Source organism: Drosophila simulans, chromosome X (genome assembly GCF_016746395.2).
Source record: "Drosophila simulans strain w501 chromosome X, Prin_Dsim_3.1, whole genome shotgun sequence".
Lineage (NCBI taxonomy): Eukaryota > Metazoa > Arthropoda > Insecta > Diptera > Drosophilidae > Drosophila > Drosophila simulans.
This window is the reverse complement of record NC_052525.2, coordinates 3,597,308-3,620,260: the sequence shown is the minus strand read 5'-3', so window position 1 is coordinate 3,620,260 and position 22,953 is coordinate 3,597,308. Positions and strand designations below refer to the sequence as shown.

At 40.7% G+C, this 22,953-nt stretch overlaps 1 protein-coding gene across 10 annotated transcripts in view; it reads left to right on the top strand.

Annotated features, from left to right (window-relative positions):
* The first annotated feature begins 199 nt into the window (after positions 1-199).
* The window catches only part of LOC6725049 (probable serine/threonine-protein kinase yakA), a 46,707-nt gene continuing 23,953 nt past the window's right edge, over positions 200-22,953 (top strand). For 8 of the 10 annotated variants that reach the window (XM_039296299.1, XM_016173009.3, XM_016173011.2 and 5 more), the window contains exons 1-2: positions 200-250; positions 601-1,696. The gene's annotated coding sequence lies outside the window, so the exon portion shown is untranslated. The remainder of the gene's footprint in view (positions 251-600; positions 1,697-22,953) is intronic. The other 2 variants (XM_039296295.2, XM_039296294.2) reach the window with 2 other exon arrangements.

Here is a 22,953-nt window from a genome sequence, read left to right as displayed (position 1 = left end):
GTCAACAAGTGGCTTTTCCACCGCTTTTCCACCCCCACATCCGGATCCATGGAAGTCGCCGCTCTCCTTGGCCGCGAACCAGGTCAGTGAGCCGCAAAGAAACGCTTTTGAGTGGGAGCTGCCAAGCTTTTCCGAGCCGCCCGGACTCGGCTTTTCCGATGCACAGCTCGCCGGGCCGAGGCAAAATGATTTAAATCCATCCGCTCAGCAGCGGCGGCTCCCAGTCATCGGCCGAAAGTGTTTGGAAACGGTTCGTTGGCATTCCGACAGGAGCATTTAGAGCCACAGCAGCCCCACCGCCTCCCAGTCGATTGGGCGCCAAAAAATCGGTTGGGCGCCAAAAATTTGTTCTCCTTCGGCAGTTGCCTCAAAAATTCAAAATATTCAAAATATCAAATTGGCGCCCAACAGAAGAGACGCCAGTGTAACGTGCATATACACTGCTGTGGTTTCTAAACCGTTTTCCATTTTTTTTTTTGTCGTGTTTGAAGTGCCAAGGAAGCGTTTTCAGTGCCTAATGCCGAGTGTTTTCCAAGTGCCTGCATTCAATCGAAATTATTGAGTTTTATATTTTTGTCTTGTTTTTTCCTGTTGCTGCAGTTAACATATCAGTTAAAACATATGTACTTACGAAAATGCAAAGTGAATACCATCCGAATTGAAAGGAAATCTTGGAAACCGTTATCAAATTTACATTCAGTGTTAAACAACTGAAGGAAGGAAATCACGGCATTGAGAGGATTCTGAAATCAAAAACACATCTGAATTCGCGTTTACCATCATCTGAATTTAACTAAGCATCAAGTAGCAAATATCAAATATATATAATCACTATAATTAATCACATATTTAGTGTGAATCGCATATTTAATCCCAAATCTATATATCTTAATCTTTATAAAAATCTTTACGATCAAGAGTGTCAAAAGATCAAGAACGATTGTAATATACAAAAATATTCAAACTTAATGCAATCGTATTCACCAACACTTAAATATATCAATGATTAACATAAATCCAAGAGTGCAATCAACTTGATTGAGACTAGAAAACCTATATCGAACTACTCAATAATATAAAGATTATAGACAAGTCTAAGTGAACACAATTTTATAGTTCTGTACGATCTGTTTCTTAATACACCATAATCAAATATTACCGAATAGTCTTAACAAACCCATTGAGAAAAGCTATTGAAAGTACGCTGAATATTATTAAGAACATTAAGAACCATTGAAATCAATGAACATACAAGAAGAGCTTAAAAATGCATCCCATACTTGATCGTTACTATAGCGATCGATATCAGATCAAGCTTATAACCCGATATTTGATCGAGCTCCTTCGATTGCGAAAGAAAACAAAGCGCACTTCCGAATTATCGGAGTAAAGAACTGAATTGAAAAAAATAACAATATTACAAGCCACCGTTTTTAAAACCGGTTTCAAGACACCTCATAGAGAGCCCAACTTGAACCATATTGAACCATATCGAACTCAAACCCGAACTTATGATATAAACTGTATTTCCGAAATTGAGAACATTCAAATCGCGGTCGCATTTCGCTACATCAAACCGATGTAGTCCCATCGATGCTTTGCAACCTGAGCGCTCATTTCAAGACGAATATATTCATCATGAGTGTCCAGAGCCGCCCAGGATATGTGATCACATAAGGACAACGCCAAGTCGCAGGTGAGAAGCCTTGGGACCAGTGGACTCAAATTAAATTTCGTTGTCATTAAGTTGTTGGCACTGCCATTGCTGTGTTGTTGCTTTCGTTGTTATCGTTGTTATCATTATCATTATCATCGCTGTGTAGCTCTTACTTATGTCATTTGCAATTACAAATGCTATTGCGATTACAATTAATGAAGAGTACATGAGCACGAGCAAGTTGCGGACCCAAGGCAGGTATCCTCTGCCAGAGTCGAGCCAGTCTATCCAGTCGAGCGGGAAAAACAAGAAGGACACTTGAGGAAGCTGGCCTCTTAATGCCTTTTACTGCGCATTAGTGAGGCAAGTGCTTAGGACGTTGGCAGAATGGAGTGCGGAATGGAGTACCCATCGGCAAGTTAGCGTCGCCAGTAGTTGGGTGTCTTGTTTTCAACATTTTCGAGGTTTCGATTTAATTTGTGGATTAAAAACGCAGACCTTCCAACATTCACCGTTCACTATTCACCATTTGCCATGCCCACTTGGAAACTTGTCTACTTGGTTAGCTTGGATGCTGGATGCTGGATGCTTGGATGTGCGAGTGTCCTTGTGTATCTGGCAGTTAATTAGAATTGCGTTGGCCCGGTTGACGGCTCCTTGTTTTGATTGTGCCAGACAGACGCTTAGACGACTCACGACTTGCCTACAATTTGGGCTTTTCTCCTCACATGCTCGCGCCCCATCCAACCACTCCTGTGCTACACTGAGCGAAATCAGCGCGGCCCGCTATGATATCACATTAAATTTATGTGAACAACCTTTGATACAATGACGCTGTTTTTTTTATTTTTTATATGTGAATGTGCAGTTAAGTCTCTGCAGTTTTCCCCGGTGTATGCGCCACACTGTTTGGTAGGGCCCGAGGACATCGGTGTCCTTGCATTTGCCAAGAGGGTACCATCTGCCTGGTGGCCTCCCCTTATGCACATCCTTACCCCATTTTCCTTGGCTTGCTTCTTCTTTGTCACGAGTGGATTTTTCATGGACTTGGTATTGTTGCCTTCAACCATCGTTTCGCTGGCGGAATAATATGAATTTGATTGTTGGTTGCTTTTCGCCTGGAAATTGGTTTGTAACATTCTATTTGGGCCAGAGCTTAAGTTACGTTGCAATAATAGTATCTCCGTATCACTTCCTTCCAATTATACATGTAAATACGATTCCAAAAACACATCAACTGCTCACCTGCCCCATTTGAGTCTTTGAAGTGTTTAGTTTTGTGCCGCACAAAAACAAAATCCACTGCACCCACCCACTGCTCGGTTTTTCCGCTGGGTATGCTGGCACTCCAGACCACCGCAATGTATGCTACACTTTTGTTTTCCCCTTCGTTGTCATCTGCCCCGGGAAACTCGAAGCCGAAAGATGGGCGAAGGAAAAAAGAACCGACAGAAATATGAAAAAATGCCAAATGTAAACAAAATCAAAAATGCCGGCCATGTCCTTTGGCGTTTTGCTCCACATATTTTCTTTGTTGCTCCCACTAATATATACAAATATTTTGATGGCAGTGGGGATGAAACTGGCAGGCGGAGGCGACGACAATGGGACGGACGGACGACAGTGGGTCTGTTCGAATCTGCTGGGCCTGGTAATTCAATTTGGCTCCAGTGCGCTTCCACTACCGATTTCGCTCTCGAATGTCTTGGTCTTGGTGGGCAGGACATTGCGAATGAAACGAGTGTGGAGAACGAGTGGAGAATACGGCGAGTGGAAGTGGAGCTGCTAATAAAAATCAAAGCTGACATGTCTGAGCCTGCTCTTAGATTGAATTCACTTAAAACGCTTTCTTTTCAACGATCCCAGGGCATTTTTTACTTTTGGCTACCACCCGGTTTCAGATGTTTTTAACAACAAGTTGAAAATCGCGTCGGTCTCGCAAGTAAATCGTTGAAAAAGTAACTAGAGTTTTGGGTAGCTAAATAGTACATAAATTCGCATCCTGATATCCGATTTCGCTAGTTATTAACCACCGCCATTCACCTGGAATTCACTTTTTCATTTCGTTGCCAATTGGCATTGCAGCATTATCTACATACATATGTGTAATATCGCCACATTTTCTTATTGTAACTCTTGCTGTGGTTATTCCGATACATATTCCATTTCCCCAATTCAATTTTAATATTCACTTCAGTTGCATGCGGTTTATACTCTCCGTTTTTTTTCGCCCACTTTAACGCTGGGTGGTTTTGTTTTTTATGTTCGCCGACCATTTTGCTTGTTTGCTGTTTGTTTGTTTGTTTGTTGGTTTTTCATTATTTATAACTGAAATTTAAAAGCTGTTGTTAATGCCGACGATGCGGCCTTTTGTTGTTGTTGCCGTCGTTGTTTTTTCCGATTATTTTTATTCATATATGTGCATATCTGTTTATATATGAATGTATGCACATACATATGTACATGCATATATTTTTGGTTTATTTGGAGCTGGAGTTCCAGTTTGTTTGTTTGTTTTGCTTATTTGATGTCCAGTTACGCTAACGCTTTCACTTTCCGTCTCTCTTCCCCATTTAAAGCTTTATCCTTTATCCTTCCCTCGATTTCCATTTCCATTTCCGTTTCCGTTTCCATCCCGCTATTTCCCCCTTTTTATCGTTATGCGATTTAAGTGGCAACGTTTCACTTATTGCAATTTGATTTGAGTGGAGGGAGTATGTGTTTGTTAAATACATGCGTCTTTGTTAATGGCTATAACCTCTTGAAGTTTTCAGCAATCAATGCCACTTTCTTGCTGCAAGGACGTGAATTCCAGAAATCTGGCTAACCGGATTTTTACCTCATATACCATTCCGCGAAATTGAGATGCCCAACAATCTCGCCCAGAATTTCCTTCCATTCTGAATGCCGAATCGAGTTCCCCTCAATCCTTCTCCTCCGCCGATTGACCCACAAAAGGGGCTTACCATTTGTTTTTTTCTTCTTTTTTTTTTTTTGCCGAAAACAACAAATATCAACAACAAAAAACGGCATTGGCCAAAGTTCTGGAAACAACGGTTGGTAAAATGGGGATTCGCGGATATGTACACATCACATGGTCATAAAGCATGAAGCCCTCTTTCAGTTGAGTTGTTTGCCTGCCTTTTTGGGGCGTTTTCGGCGATAAAGCGATCAATCTGATTGAAGTTTATTAGGAGACTATCGTTGGCGATAGCTATACTAATTGAATGGTTGAACTGATTATGGAAATATTTATATTAGGAAGTGACTCATTTGTGGCTCAGCCAATAATGCGTTTATCTCTACTTACTGCACGTTCGATACGTTGATTTTCGGGATGGATTCTAGATTTTTGCTTAGAAGTACCCACGGCCAAGTCAACAAGTTTACAATTCACATTGAAAGTGCTTGGGGGAAAAATCAACAAAGAGCGTGCACTCAAATTTCATTGGGTCATAGAGTCAATAAACAACTCGGACTTAAGTTTCTCGCATCTGCATTGCCCGCCCCAAATGAAAACTTTAAGGACGACTAGTTTAAAGGAGTTCCAAAGAAGGCCAAACAAGTGCTGTCCTTTTTTTTTTTTTTTTTTTGGCAGCTGTGCAATCGCATTAAAAGTCTTCGCCCACTGGCAAAATTGCTCACATTCGCATATGAAAAAGTACGCGAAACATGCTGAATTTCCTTTACACGGCAAGAGAATTGTATGAGTTTGTGTTTCGAATCAATGCGAATTAACTAACTAGTATGTATATTGAATGAATATTATTTAGAACAAAGCGTGGCTTAGTATTGTGGAGACACAGTAGTATTCACAGGCCATTCAAGTGATGAAAATAAATTCAAATGTCGATTTTCCCCCGTGTATATGTACGTATTGTTTTTGCACATGTGTGTGCTCCGTATATCTGTCTTGTGTTTGAAAATTCATTCAGCTTGACGCTTCTCTTTGGCCCTGTGAAATGTCGAAAAGCTGTTGGTGTTGGTAAGGAAAAAAAAAAAAAAAACGAAATAAAAATGGGAGCCGTTGGGAGGAACATATGTGTTTTATATGCTAATGCGTTTAAAATCATTCAAATCGTGTCTATATCATATACCGCACACGAATATATACTGAAAACTTTGCAAACTGCCGCTCGCCCCTGGAAAATGTGCAAATGGCAGTCAAATTTGATCGTCGTCCTTGCCGCCGACAGTGCGTATAAATATTTATGGTTCGCACTGTATTACTTCATAAACAAGTGTGCGATTTTCAAGACAAACAAAACATCATCGTACAAATCCGTGCGTATGAGTTTCCGAATGCCCAGAATGCAGCCAGCACAAATGAAAATTCCAATATCGTGTGGATTATCAGCTTGCGAAATGCTTTAAGAAATATTTAAATCTTGTTCGCAGTCAAGACGAAATAAGGACACTCCGTGCGAGGCCATTAAAAGCGACGACCCACAGAAACCGCTTGCTGAAAAACATTTCGTTCGAATAGCTGAGCAATGTGAAATAAGATAAATGAGCCAATTTGACTTGGCGTGCGTGTCCCAGCCACAATAACAAATAACGAAATACCAAATGCCAGAACCACCCACAATCCCACACCTGGGCCACACCTGGCGGCTCCTTCTACGGGTTTGGCCGCCTAATAGGCCAATCCATATGCAGCCAAGTCAAGCGTCGAAAAAGGCGGATTCAGTTTGTCAATCACGGCGCGTAAAGCGAATTTTTGACTCGGATTTATTTATTTATATTTTTTTCCCCTCGTTTTCGTTTCGTGCGCGCATGGGAATCTCCAAATTGGTATTTTTGTGTAATAATTGATTTTGAAGAAATGATCGAAAGAGATTATCCCCTCCTTTGGATAAGAGCCTCGCTGACATCGACGGGGGCTAAATGTAGATGGCTGCGTCTTACATCATCATTGAGTTGCCAATTTCACGTGCTTAGCCAAGATTTGAATTTATTGCAAGGACCTCCTGTTTTTCGGCACAGGATTTTGTGAAGCGTGTATTCAGCTTGTTGTTATTTGCCTGTCAGTCGAGCTGGCGCGTTCATGTGCGCTGTTGCAGAGCGTTTTCCACCCGGTTACTAACATTTTCAGCCATTTTCCACGGCTATTTTCCACCTAGCGCCACCGTCTGCAGAAATAAAAAAAAAATCAAGTAATACAGAAAAAATGCAACTCAACTCGAGTCGCGTTGAGTCGAGTCAAAAAGCCATTAAGGCGTCGAAGTCAATGCACTCGAACGTGGGGCCAGGTTTTCCATCAGAGGCCAAGTGGCTAGGAGGGCTTTCCCCGAGGGAGTGCGGGGTGGGAAAGAAAAGTCCCTGGATATTTATTGACATTTAAATGGACTAGCCGGTAGCCTGTAGCAGGTAGCAGGTAGGAGGGGTATGTGCTATAAAATTGAAAGATTCCCAGCTATTTCATGCCATCTAGCTGCCGCTTCCTGTTGCTATTGATCTAATATTTATGGATTAATCAATCATAAAATTAAGCCCCGGCGCTGTTGAAGGTACCTACCCGCTGTGGCACTCGGCCATTTCCCGGCCATCGTTGCTCATAATTAATCGGTGGCCAACGGAGCGTATACTTAATAGGCTCAATCAACACACATTTCGATTTTTGCCGCCCGCTGATACAATTGAAAATGCCATTGCTGATCGGCGATAAGGGCGTTCAGCAAGCAGCGCTTAAATTAAGCCCACTTAAATCCAACGCCCCCGCTTTGCAAACTAATTATGAAGGACTCGGTTCTTCACTTCAGCTTCCACTTCCATGTAACTTCGTTTCCCCATTACCGAATCTTGGAGCCCCCGCGATGTGAGAACCCATTTCTTCACTGCGGGAAAACTCCATCTTAATTGTGGTGTACAATTGTGTTGCGTGCCTCCAGACCTTGGACTTGGCCAAAAGTCAATCACAATATGTTCCTATTCTGGTCACTACATTCAAATTGAATTGTTTTCTATAGTTGGGATGGAGTTTTAAAAAGCATAATACCCCATCTGGCAGTGTACGTGGAACAAGTCGAGCGTTTCGATCAGGCATTTTTTGTGCATATAGTATGTATGTATATCTTATCTTTTGGCAGCCAGGCAGGCATTTTATCTAAACCAGAAACTCGAGTGCTCTCAATGGGGGGAGTGTGGGGGTTGAGGTCCATTGGGGTTGTGGGCTTGTGGGGATGTGGGTGACACATGTAACCTCTCCAGCGACTCGAACTCCAGGTTTTAGTTGCCGGAAACACAACAAAACTCGCGCAACTCGAGAGGAAAATGGAGTACTGAGTGCGAGGAAGGGGTTTTCGGCTAGCCACTCACCACCCACCAGACACCACCCACACCCCCCCTTTCGAGTTAAGTGGCTTCCAGCTGGGGGATAAAGTGGTTGGTTGTAAGGCCAATATTTGCTCCGGGCAAATATGAATACACGGTTCGACTAATTACGCGCTAGCAGACACCCCTACCAACCACCCCCTACAAAATGGTAACTAACAAAAATTCATACACAGAAAATGGGTCCCGAAAATATGAGAATGACTCATGGAATGCGTCGGTATTTTTGGGGCCACCGTAATCAGTCTGTTTGAATCAGGTTGATGGAAAATGTTTCGTATTTTGAAACCGTATTTTGCGCATTTGCGTATTTGCGTGGGTTCCGGTTAATAGTTATTCACTGGACATTCGAGGTGTGAAAACCATTGCAAATCATCAGTCAGTGCGATTTGGTCTCTGTAATCAACCCTTTGCGAGCTGTCAACATTGGCTGTGAACCCAGTTGATAAATGCCATTTGTGTCTCAATTAAAATCATTTTAACACCTGTTACACAGATTGGCGATGACATTTCGGCGGGGGATTCGCTGTAAATTGAAATATGAATGTGACAGGTAGCGATTTTACAAGTGCGTGTGCCCAATCGCAGCGAAGTGCGAAAACGTGTAGGTAAGAAAATGAATATCCTGTGACAGCTAACGGCAGCGATGTGGAAAATGTGTTTTAAAAAGAATTGAATCGAAAACTCTAATGAAGTGCAAAGGTGCCAAGGTATAGAGATGGACGGATAGAAATAATTGTCGATGGTCTCTTGCACAAAAACCGAATGCGAAAAAACATTTGTGTTGCTGAACATTCGTGGGAATTTTTATAATTACAAATTGTTTATCTGTCAGTGGCAGGCATTTGGCAGTTCCGAAAAACCAGCACAGTCGTTGTATAATTAATAATTTCAATTATTACGAAAATAACTCAATCGTGTGCCCGGCCCACCTAATATGACATGTGCGTATGGTTTTATCTGGAAAATTAAAACCACTTCCATTCCATTGGAAACAAACATTTTTGAGTGACAACTTTGGCTAGGCACGCAACGAAAATGTGATTAAAATCATGGTTACTTCTATTGTATATGTACATGGCTGATTTCGGTATTATTCACGCTCTTTTGTTTATTCGGCTTACACCAAATCCGCCTCGCATTTCGATTCGGCAGGACTCACCGAATTTTAATAGAGGCCTATTTAAATTCCACCGGCCATCTGTCTGCTATTTACAATTCCGCCCGGGGTGGTGGCAGCTTTCACAAAAGCGTCTAAACTAATCAACAGGAGCTGTTTGTTTGGTGCCCTGCCTGCCATCTGAATAAAATATGAGTGTGGGTGCATAAATTGCGAACCAAATGAAAAGGCAGCCTTCACATTATATTTTCTTTTTTTATTTTTGCGGCTAAGCTCTCTTCACTTGGGACTCCATTTGCAGCTTCATTTCATCCAAGCCACCTTGTACACACACACACACGGGCAATATCGATTTAATGTAATTAAGGTAAAGCAGCACTATAATAAAAATGTGTCGCCGGCAGCACGCACCCAGATACATCAGCCGCCATACTTAACCGTCTTGTCCACGTCTTTCCACGTCCTCGTCGTCCTGCGGCAGCCGAATAAAAATCAATAATTAAAGTTACTTCATCGCAGCTGTTGATATTGTGACGGGCTTAGTCCTTAAAGCCGAGTCAATGAGAAAAACGGGAGTTGGGTAGAGGGAGCAACCCTAACTCGAACCGATTACAGCGATAACGATAGATTCCTTGACATTTTCTAATGACACTTTTTGTGCGTGCCAGAGTACAGTTGCGCCAAAAGCAATAAGCCGTTGAAAAAAGTGCAGCTTCAGCTTAAATGTGCTTAACAATAGTGTCATTGCAGTTTTCGTCAAAACTAATTCTTTATACTGTTTTTTTGTTTGTTTAACTGAGTGGCGTTGAACTTTTAAGACTAATTATCGATTCGATAAATGTTTCAGTGCCTAAAATTCGCTCTCTAGTCGCTTTCCGCATACATGTTATCCACTTTGCAGACTTGCAAATGTAAATTGACAAAGTACAAGCCACTTATCTCGGCAATAAGACTTGCACTTGTGGCTCACAATATAATACTTCTCTGCCTTGCGATGTGGTATTGTAAATTGGCAAATTTCTCGTCAAGGGTTTTGACGGAAAGTTCCTGCTTATAATCAGTTTGCTCTGAAATGTCACTGCACATTTTGGCTAAGTGCGGATATATGTTTTGGCCAGTTTAGCAAACCCAAGGAGGCTGAGCGACTGCCAGATGGTCCAAACAATGACCAACTACACAGCGCAATAAATCATAATTCGTTAATCTCACTGGTCCTTCAAAATGCAATCCCTGTGATTTAAAGCAACTGTACTCGCTCTCTAACCAAACAAAGGGAAGAAGAAAACCATAAAAAAAAGAAAACCCCGTAGGCGTCACATTGGTCTAGTTTAATGGTGATTAATGATCCAATTTTTTGACAGCAGGGACAGCAGCAGCGAGTGAAAAACAAGCTAAAATAAAAGTGTAATAATGTTTAATGTGTGTCATGCAAAGTAATAATACAAAATCATTTTGCGGCCCGAAAACAACCAATCAAAACGAGGACTAATGGTCCCATGGTCTCTGTGATACATATTTTGATTTCTATATACATATTTGTGCTACCACGAATGTCTGCAGACTATCTCTGTTGTTAGAGCAAAGGAAATACATTCGTAATTTCCCTTTCAATTTAAATGAAGAAAATTGATATTGAATGTTCGTTGGAATATTGATTTGAAATACATTCGAGCATATACCCTGGAAATTTGCTACCCTTTGCGAAACGGTTTACGTTTTTTTGACAATTGAGCAGACCCTCCAAGTTGTTTGTGTTTATTTCACTGTACCGCAGAATATACAGTATGTATACAGTTGGTGGACCCTCAAGGGCTGGATCATTTGCATGAACCGTTTCCGGCTGCTCTCGTTCTCTCGTCCTCATGGATTTTCCCAGTGTCAGTGTCCCGGGCTCAACGTACTTGGCGGATCAAAGCGGCACCAGGAAGACAGCCATCTGCCGCATCCTTGGCTTCGTCCCGGCAATGGTGGGACACAATGTTGAGCACCTGGAGGCGCATTGCGGCTAAGTTGATTCCAAGGAGCGAGGCTTTGTAGCCGCATTCCCGTTCCTCTACGGTCGACCCTCCGCTTCCATTTCTCATTTCCCCGCTCGAAAGGAAAGCGTCCAGGCGAGCTGTCGGCATCATTCGTCGCCCATCTTCTACACCAAGGAAAAAACCTGTTTCCAAGATCTCTGTTCAAGTTTTGCAAACAAATTAATTATCTGTGAAACAATTGGACTTTATTGCCAATCTTTGGGTTTTTTTTTACAATGTACTTGTGTTGTTTTTAATTAATTTCTTTGACTCTCCAAAATGCATATGCATTTTTCACAGATATCTGATTTTTTTTTAAGTGCACTCTGGGGAAATGTGCACGAAATTGTTGCGTGCAATAAAAGTAAACCGGGAGTCAGAGCTAAAATGCAACGTGGCTGATGTTGCTGGTATTTAAATGCCGTTGGGGTGGCATTGGGTGGTGACTGGCGGGAAGTGGGCGGAGAATGTGGGTGGCAAAGTGTACAAATGAAGTGGCACGCCAGCCTGACAGTCGCTTGAAATGTTTCACCTACCTACTGCAGTCCGCAGTCCTCTGGTCCCCAAAAATCCCCACGCAGTTGGCACTTCAACTGGTGCACTTCATTATGTGAAATTAATTTTAATTAAAAATATCTCAAGCCTTCGAAGTGAGCGTGGTGGTGGGCTTAGAAATTCGAAATATTTCAGATCTACATGACACTTAAGTTGTTGTAAAACGTTCCTAGAAGTTGCTGTTTCCTGTTTCCCATTTCAAGCTAGTTGGCTAGTAACTGCGCAAATGAACAAAACTATCCGTAATATTTGGGACATTGCCTGGCGTTGGCTTGAAGGTTGCGAATAAATAAAATTCCCCTTTTTGCATAGAAATTGGCGGCGGGAACGTCGCGATAATGATCCGGCCAGCAAGTTGACAGTGATGAAGCCCTCGGGTGACAGGTTTTGGCTTTTGGCTGGGGCGCCAATGGCCTGACAGATGCCTGACAACTGATTACACACCCCACTCGTGGCCAACCCGCTGGGCGGATGGGAATACCGCAGAGGGTATAGACCCAGCCCGCTACCGCTCCCAGTTTCGTTCCCCTTCCCATCGGCGAACTCCTCAGCCGGATTGAAGGGAATACGAAATGCACGGGGATAAATTTTGCAATCAACACTTTGGTTGGCTTTTGTGTTCGCCGTCGCTCTTTTGGATTATTCAATGTGCTTGGCAGTCAATCAACCGTGTCTCGAATGCATTAAGATGGCGAAAGGAAAAAGATTTGCCCGGCGAACTGGTATACATTGCAATCTGATCCAGTCGGTCAGTTCGCCGTGATTTATCCGCATGGGGTTGCCCGACTTCATTGTTGCCCTACACTACGCTGCACTGCACTGCACAACACTACGCTGCACTACACGACACTACACCACACTCTGCTTGTTACCTATTGTTCTATTGTTTTGCCGACTTTATCCGCTCAGCTGCAACTCTACTTCGTTACGCGTTGCGATTGTATTGTTTGCAGTTCAAATTTCTGCAACAGGTACTAAGAAGTGGATGCAAAAGATGGAATGTGTAGTTGACTAAAAATAAGGACACAATCAATGGGTAATATAGGGATTCTAGAAGTCCACCGATCTGGTCGCAATTAAAGTGCTGTCCGGCCAACCAATTAACGACCCGCGAAGCCATTGAAGCTGCACGGCAAACTATTTATCATCCCTCACTGGCTTTCCATGTGTTTCATGCCCGTCCATGTGTTCAATTACATCCAGAGGCATCTTAATGCGCCCCATCCAAACCGAAGTGTCTGTAGTGGAATCAATTAATATCGGCAATGGGCTCCAATTAGCGTCTGATTAATTGGAATTGAATGGCAGAGTGGAAAGTGATTTCGAGATGCTTCAGCTATAGAGAAGATGCACTTCTCAGAAGTCGAACTTCCTTGGCTTGAAGTCCCTATGCTTTATTGATATGTACATACATATTCCCCTATATGTTCTTTAACTTCATACTTAGACAAATGCCCTATAAGATTCGAATGAGAGATTTGCTTCCGGTTGTATGTAACTACGTCCGTTGTACTTCTATTTCTAGCCCCGGTGACCCACTTGCGGCTGTCGGTACAATATATCGGGGTCACCACCAGCGAAGGCAATAATAGAGCCATAAAACGGAAGCATCCGTAAATAAATGCGAGTCAAAGTAGCTACTTCCTGGCCAATCGGTTGCATTATAGTTTAATTTGCCAATTTATTTGCTTCGTTTTGCATATTTCTGAAAGTCTCATTATAATGGCCCCTATTTGATTTATTGCATTCGATCCGGGGAATTCGGTGCCTCTCTTTGTTTATCCTTTGTTCGAGAGCAGAAAAGCAAAGGCATTGTTTGGCCGCTTTTGCACAATGGCAAATGGAATTGTGAAGTTGCAACAAAAGTTGTAAATTGCAATAAGTAAAAAGTGTATCAAATGGAAGCTGTATCTTCGAGCGAAATCATTTCTGTTATTTCTAATAAAAGCCCCTGAATAAGCTACCAATTAATATGGCTGATTGAATTCAGTTAGCATACGTATTTGAAACAGAAACGCAAAAATTGCCTCTACTTTAAAAATAGCAAAGGGTCGTAAAAAAAATCATTCAAACGTCATTTGGTCAGAGTCAACATTATGCTCGGATCTCAGTTATTAGAAACTCCTTTGATTTCGGTTCTTGCACAAAAAGGCCGAGTCTTTGACACAACTTCCATACCATTGGACTGGTTCAACTTAATATGTCCTGAATCCACATATTTGTTCAAAATGGCTTCCCCAGCTGCCCAACTTGGCATTGAAACCGTTCGCAGACTGTTTATTTACTCATCTCGATTTGTGGGCACCAAAAGTTAACCTATGCTCATGCATTTGCTTCGGCTCGGCTCAAATCTCAAATGTTATGGCATAAAAGGTTCGTTGATTGCCCAGTTGGCTGCAGGCCAGTGCCAGTGCCAGTGCCTCCTACCGAGCATCTGGATTATGTGGGTGGGTTAAGGATACGGAGTCCTGAATACGAACCGAGAAATCAGTGGAAGGTGAAAGCCAAACTTTCACTGCCCGGTGGCTGTTGTCATAAAACTTTATCCCTGTCATTACAAACGCCTTAACAGCTAGATCAACATGCCGCAAGTGGCCTTCTCACTGGATAAATATCCAGCATCCAGCTCCCAGTTCCCAGCTCCGAGCTCTTTGTCCCAGTCGAATGACGAGCAAATGTAAAAGGAGGAAACAAATTCATAGAAAAGCTCAAGCGTGCGAGGGTCAGCACTCTGAGAAATGCAATATTTCAAGTGATCTCCAGTGTTGTAAATTACAAAACCGGAAATAAAATAGATGAGGTATGTTATGATGATAGTCTATAGTTGGGAAGTTAAGCCCCAATAATGTTTCCGAATTGATTTGCACTTTAATTTGGAGTTTGTTGCGAAGATATTGTAATATTAATGACAGATTTCCATTGTAAAATCATTCGATTTTTCCTTGTGTATCGCATTTCCCTGGGAAAATGTGTGCGTAGTGCCTCTTGCTGCTTTTCTGTTATTCTTTTCTTCTTCATAATTTTTACCCTGTTTTTCCTTTTCGGTAGACGGTAGATGTGAAAAGGCTAGAGGGGGAAGAGGTTTTGCTTAAACATTTATAAGGTTCAGGCCCCTGCTGTCCGCTCCCGTTGCCCCATTCATTCATTTCATTCATTCCGATGGAGCCCATTCATTTTCCTTACACTTTCCCGCACTTTGTCCACTTTCCCGCCATGTGTTGTAGTTGTGCAAATCCAATTTCATGCGCCTTTTTATTTATTTCTGGTTCCTTTTGGCCAGTTTTATGTTTTGTGTTAGTTTGTTGCCCAGCGCAACGTCCAATGTCCAAGTACCACTCCACGTCCAGTTGCCCTTTTTTGGCTTTTTTTCCTTTTTTTTTTGTATCTTTCCCCCACTCGAAGACGTTTCTTTGCGACCTCTCGATTTTGGGTCAGCTAGGTATAAATTATCAGCGTCCGATGGGATCGTTCTATCAAAGAATTCGGATACTGTCGCGACCTATGCAAACAATCAGCGGAAAAGTTTCGATTCCGAAAATTAGAGGTTAAAGTGGGGTTTGGGCTTGTACAAAAGTCAAGGGATCCATTGTGAAGCGCTCCAAATTTCAACGAATTTTTGTCAAAATTTATGTAACATTAAAGGACATTTTTAACATTGCATATCAGAGAACTGCAGCAGAACCAGTGGCTACTGTCACTCTAAACACTGGGTGTCTAGGCACCTGTGCATTGTATATACATATATACTCGTACAGAATCCAGCTTTTGGAAATAATTATTTTAACTTCTAAACTTAACTTCACTTCTAACCGAAATTTTTGTTCGGTTAAAAATGAAACGCGAATCGATTGTCACAGTATTGTCAGTATTTTACCAGTGCACGAGATTCAAAATGAAAAGTTGACAAACCTCTACTGTTGTGTATACACACTCACTGTGTTCAGTGTTCAAGTGCTGGGAAATGGTTGGAATTCGGAAGGGAAAAATGAAAAAAAAGGTTGTTTATTTGCCACTAGAATTGATTGGCAAGCCGTGAAATTATTTAGGGAAATGAATATTTAAGCAGCTGCAGTCGAACGTGTCAATGAACTGCTGGCTTTTCACTGGCTACATTCACCGGACTCATGAATACTCATGAATATTTGAGCTTTAAACCACGCGCAGTTTTTCACTACGCAAATCTAGAAGTTTGCAACTAGCTTGAACCAAAGTTGTTGCAGTGGCCGCTTTCGATGATATTTTGTAGTTTAGTACCAATAAACGATATGACCTATGTATATGGCAGTTTTATAGTAATGCTGCACTTGCATTGACCTTAGTTAAAGGTCCTTAGCCAACCGCAAGAACCCAGTTTCATTCAGGGCTGGCACTTAACCTCCAGAAAGCGACGGCTGCAACATCTTCTTGGCCCCATCGTTTCATATTACTGCCCTTGCTCTAGGAGCCCTCAATTGGTTCGCTTCTCACGCTGTTTCCCCCCTCCCCATTCTCCAACCCCTTTTTGGCCCTTTTACCCATATTTTGAGCCCCCTCTTTGGCCGCAGGCTGTGGTTCATTTGCCGTTTGGTAGCATACCTATTTGGGCAGGCCATAAATTTATACACAAACTCGAGTCTCGTATGCATCATACAACTGGGGTTCAGCCAATGTAATATAAATGTCTTTGGTTTTGCTAAACATGAATTAAACCTCAGGCAACTATGTACGTATCTAACAGCCAGTGCAGAAACTGAAGCAAGTAACGCTTGTATTTAGTCAGGAGTTCAACTTATACTTTATACTTTTTACAAGATTTCACTAATATGGTAACCGCGACTGTGCGCCTAACCAAAATGATGGATAGGCCAAAACGGGAGTGCGTTTGCAACTGAAATTGGGGCACGTTGCCTTTTTGGCTCGATAAACTCTTGTAGTCATGTTATTGCGCCTTCAACTTCACGTTCACTTAATATACATATGTACATATATAGATATATGACTGAATAAACCATAAGACAGAGAATATAATATGTTGCTGCCAGCAGAAATCTCAAATCAGAAGCCTTCTCCTTCGTTTGAGGGAATTTACAATTTACATACGGCTTGCTAATTAAAAGGGCTGCAGGGATGTGGAATCTTGGGATATGGATTCTAGGCCACCGAGACAGGACAGGACGGCACTGGCACTGCATTTGAGGTATGCTCATATTTTCTTTTTCAAATTCTGTCCTTGTTTCCGACGATCATTTGAGGACACTAAACGCTTTCGCAAAAACCCTAGCCTATACCCTTATTACATTTTTTTGCCACACCGAGGCGATTAATTTGTACATATGTATAAGCAATGGGTATAAAATATAATAACAAAAATGTACATTCATACATTTATCGGTCGATTGTAGTTTAAAGTTTCCGATAGATTTCCGAAAGTGTGCACTGAAGCCGGGCGACTTTTCTCTCTGTGCACCCACCTACACTCCCCCAAAGAGCCATTCACTGTGTCCGCAGCTTTTTAATAAGCCCGACGCGAGAGTCTGGGCCAGGTTCCCACTTGACATGGTTGAGCTGGGGACTTGACGAAAGAGGCTAACTTTTTTCTCCTTGTTTTGCAGCCCAGTATGAGCGAACAAAAAAAAAGACCGAATAAAAAAGCAGAAATGGAAGGGAAATGGGGGCTGCTTTGCTTCCGCTGACGCCTCGCAAATTGCCGCAGGGCGGTTCTTCCGGGGGTTTCGGGGGTGGACTTTCGACCCACACCTCCCCCCCGCCCATTATAAACTTTTCCCACTGCAAATTGGCAGCAAATTCGAGCTGCAGTGGAAAATTAGAGGGCATTATGGTTATTCGTTATTATTACAGCCCGGCAGCGGTTAGATCAAACGCTTTCGTAAAGCGGATTAGGTTAGGAAATCCCCTCATTAGGCGAGCGCATACTTTCGCCCAAAACACTCGAAATAATTTAGCTTCTCGATATTCTAACTGACATATTTTTAGTCATGTGATAAATTATTAACTCAATGCAAGCGCTTCGTTTTAGATTTAATGATTTATATTTGAAACATTTATTTCGCATCCCCTGGCGCTGCACTTTTTCAAGTGTGTTTGCATTGGAGTCGAGTAACTTGTTGGCTTGCAATTAATCGGTATCCGCGACCAATGACCCCATCGTGGCCGGGGATCTTGGGCTTGGCACTCCAGTCTAGACGGCACTGGCCACGCCCACAGCGCCAGCGAAGCATAATGGTCACGCCCCGAAAACAAAGGCGACTTGTTGAGTCAGTCGATGTGCAATTGAATCGCGGAAGCAACTCAATGCTCAAAGCAACTAACTGGCAGTGAAACTAATGAAATGGTTAAATTTCGGCTCTGCCAGCGTTTTTACTCTACTGTAATGATGAACTCCAATTAAGAACACAAGTCCGTTTTAAGTTGAAGGCAGCCGTCGGGCTGACATATATTTATTCAATTTCTTCTTTTGATTTTAGAGTAGGCAGAAATGGTTCTGCCAGCTCAACGTCTACAGAGTCTCTGATTTTACAGTTTTGAATATATTTGGACTTAGGCTAATCCGCGTAGCTGCGCTGCCGGGTACGCCAGCGGCGGAGCGGCGTTCTTATGTATATCTTATATATCTAGGCTTATCGGGAGAGCGAGCTAAGTATGTACGTATGTAATATGCATTTGGTCGGCGTGTGAATGCTGACCAAGCACTTATACTTTTTGGCCTTCAAGTGGGCAATGCACTTATACTTTGTGGCCTTCGAGTGGGTGATCATGTTACATCCGCCCTGGCCTAACTGCGTGCATAAACATAAACATAAACATAGCAACAAAGTGCTGCCATAAGTTAATATGCTATTTTATTTAATTGTTCTTAATATTGCATAGGCACATACTACATCTCCCTCCTTTTGAAAAATAACGTAACCTAGTGAAGTTATTTTGATTATTAAATGCAAATTATTTTATTTTTATTTTTATTTTGTTTGTGTTTTTGTTTGAACAACAATAGTTGATTTTATAATGCAAAGATAAAAATATACGTAGTGTATGGAAAATTTGTATAAATGATTAAGGAAAATATAAGTTTAAATTCAATCATGAATGAAATTTCTTTAATCTATCTTTATGAACTATTTGTTTTTTGTTTTTATTAGTAAGTAGCGTAATATTGTTATTATCTCCTATGCTTTCTATCTTATAGGGCCCCGTATATTTAAAGTCTAATTTATGACCTACCTCATTTCTTAGTAAAACTTTGTCTCCTACTTCTAATTCTATGTCTTTTACTTTTAAGTCATAATTTTCTTTATTTTTTTCTTTGTGTGCTTCAAGAAGTTTTCTTGCTCGAGCATATGCTACCTCTAACCTATATTTACTCTCCTTAGCGTAATCATCTATGTTATATATTGGTTCTATGCTATGTAGTTTATTAAAATGTTTTGGTAAATTACTTGTTCTACCGAAAACTAATTCATATGGACAATAATTATGTACCATAGATGGGGTCGTGTTGAAGCAGTATACGAAATATTGAAGCCATACGTCCCAATCGGTTTTGTCCGTCGATATGTAGGATCGCATATACTCGTTTAAAGTTCTATGACTTCTTTCTACTACTCCAACTGTCTGGTGGTGATGAGCTGTTGATGTTATATTTTTTATTTTCAAATATTTACACAGGTCAGTAATTATTGAATTCTTATACTCTGTTCCCATGTCCGTTATGAACGTCTTCATTGGACCGTACTTTAGAATAAAAGATTCAAATATAGCTTTTGCGACTGTTTTTGCGCTTTTATTTGCTATTGGTATGGCAACTAAGTACTTGGTTAAATCACATATGAGAGTGACTGCGTACTCGTTACCATTTTCTGACTTGGGTAGTGGACCAATTGTGTCCACAACAACTCTATCGAAAGCATGTTCTGGTGTTTCAGTTATCGTCATTGGAGTCTTTGTGTGCTTTGTTGTTTTTGCTTTTTGGCATTTTTGACATTTTCTTACGTACTCTTTTATGTATTTACTCATATTTTTCCAGTAATAATGTCTTTTGACCTTGGCCAAGGTTTTTGTAATGCCTGTATGCCCTCCTTGTATTGGATCATCATGTAATGTAGACAATATAGCTTCTTTTTCTTTTTCATTATTTATTTGGGTCACCGGGTTAAGTAGCGCTACTTTTAAATTCTTTAATATTTTATTGCCCATATTTTTAAATTTATCTATTGAAACGTGTTCAAAGATTTTTTCCCACGGTGCCATTTTGATTTGGCTGATATCATATATACCGGCCTGCAATTCAAGCCTTTGGAGAAATTGATCTAAATCAAGAATTCCATTAGTATAAAGATCACCAACATCATATCTTGCAATAATTTTCTTTCCATGTTTAAATAAACATATCGAGTCATTCAATTGCAATGTCACTACTTTTCGTACCTCGTCATTTGTTATGACTTCGTATACGTTGGGCTCTGAAGCTATTTCTTTGGTTTGCTTTTGCAAATCCAATTGTTCTTTTCCTGCGCAGGATTTTTGTCTACTTTGAAATCTTGTAGTGACTTTTAATATATTTCCAGTTATATCTTTTAGCTCTTTGATGGTTATTCTTGATAACGCATCTGCTACATGATTGTCCTTGCCCTTTAGATACTCTACTGTAAAATTATATTCCTCTAGTTCAAGCCTTATTCTAGTTAATTTAGAGCTGGGGTTCACCATCGAGAATAAATATGTCAATGGTCTATGGTCTGTTTTCACAGTGAAATGTTTTCCGTAAATGTATGGTCTGAAATGTATTATTGCCCAATGAATTGCTGCTAACTCTTGTTCTGTTGTACTCTTATTGCTTTCACCTTTCGTAAAAGCTCTGGATGCATAAGCAACTGGGAGTTGGTGGCCATTATGGTTTTGAGTTAAAACTGCGCCACACGCTTGCTTGCTTGCATCTGTTGTTATGCAAAATTCTTTGCTGAAGTCTGGGTACTGCAAGAGTGTTGGGTTAATTAGCTGAGATTTTAAATGTATGAATGCTTTTTGACATTCATCTGTCCACTCGAATGGAACATTCTTTTTACATAATCTTGTTATGTGCCGCGAATAGTCGGCGAAATTTTTGATAAAACGTCTGTAGTAATTGCAAAATGCTACAAAACGTCTAGCGCTGTCCGCATCATGTGGAACTGGGTAGTTCTGAATGACATCATATTTTTTGTCATCCGGCAAAATTCCTTTGTCTGTGCATTTGTGTCCCAAAAATGTGACTTCATGCATGAAAAATGAACATTTTTCAGGATGTAACTTTAGGTTGTATTCCCTGCATTTACCAAAAACTTCAGTGAGGTTTTTAAGCATATGTTTTTCGGAACAACCTATGACTATTAAGTCATCCATATAAAGGAATGCTTGAGACGGTTCTATTCCGGAGAATGCTATAGTCATCATTCTTTGGAATGAATTAGGCGCTATTTTTAAGCCAAATGGCAATCGCGTGAAACGATATGAGCCATTGCTGGTTGAGAAAGATGTTATATCTCTCGAGCCTTCATCCAGTTCGATTTGATGAAAACCTGACATTAAATCAAGGCAGGAGAAATATTTTGCTCGACCAAGTTGGTCCAAAATATCATCTATTCTCGGTAGTGGAAATTTGTCAGCTAAAAGTTTCTTATTAATTTGGCGATAGTCTATTACTAATCTCCATTTCTTTTTATCAGAATTCGGGCTTGACTTTTTGGGTACTAATAGCAAAGGGCTATTGTACTGTGAAACTGATGGTTCAACTATTTTATCTTTTATTAATTTCTGAACTTGGGCTTGTATTTCTTCCACTTGACTATGAGGACTTCTATAATTTTTCGTGTATACTGGCTCATCATCTTTTAATCTCAACTGTTGTTTATAAAAATTATTAACTGTTATAGGTTCTGATTCTAATGCAAATATATCTATATATTCGCTGCATATATTTTCTAATTGTGATTTAAACAATTCGGGGAAATTTTTCTTTAATTGAGATAAGACAGTTTTATTTCTGTGTTCACTATTTGCCTGAACTACATTGTAGTTCGAAAGTGGCTCATATTTTAGAGTGTCCATATTGACTAATTGGTCGGAATCGGTTGTATTTAAAATTCGGACAAATGTATTACTTGATGTTGCGATTGTATTTGCAACATAAATACCAGTTTGAATTTCCTGGTTTGGAATTAAAATGTTATCATCTTTTGATGATACTATTAATCTTCGGACAACTTGGGATCTTGCTGGTAATAACGTTGTGTTAATACCAGAGCTGTATGCTATGGGAATATATATTGGAAATTTCAAATTGTTTGGTCTAATTATAAACCAATCTTCTTCTTGGTTTAAATCGATTTGGCAATTATATTTTTTTATGAAATCTATTCCGATTATTCCATCACACGGTATTGGAAAGTTTTTATCTACTAAATGAAAATCGTGTGGGATAACATATTTACCTGTCTGTATCTCAATAAAAGTCTGTCCTCGAGACTGAATTTTCTGTTGGCCTATGCCTTGAATGTTTATTTTATTGGTTATTTGAATATTAGAAAATTTGTCAGAGTTCTCTTTGAGAATAGAGATATCTGCACCTGTATCAAGTAGAAAAACTAGTTTTACGCCTGTTTTGGCATGAATGAATGTAGAAAATATGTTGAGATTATAATTGATGGTGTATACTCTACGATCTTCTTCTACTGAGTACCTAAAGGCTGTTGCGAGTTTCCCTGTTCTTGGATTACTCGTACATTGGCATTGTTTCTGTTGTAGTTGTTCTGACTGTTGTTACGGCCTCTGTTTCCATTATAACGGCCTCTGTTATAGCCATTATAACGGTTATTATTTCCATTATAGCGGTTTTGATAACCGTTATTCTGGTAACCGTTATTTTGGTAACCGTTATTTTGGTAACCGTTATGGTAGTTGCCTCTAATACTATTGTTATTAAAGCCTCTACCGCGGTTACTACCTCTATTGGCATTTCCGTATCCTCTATTGGGTCTGTTACCTCTAAAGTACATCACTTTATTGATGTCACCGGTAACTCTTGTACTCGTTCTTATGTATGCGCTTATCGCTGCATCCATAGTGGTGCAAGTCCCTGCTTCCAGTACTGTTTTGATACTTTCGTGCTCAGCACGATGTATCATGGTTTCAATTGCCTCTTTGGTGCTTAGACCAGTGGCATTGATTGTTACAGCTTGTGTTGATCTGTTTTGCGTTAAGCACTTATAGGATTTTCTGAAATTTTCATTTGGATCTTT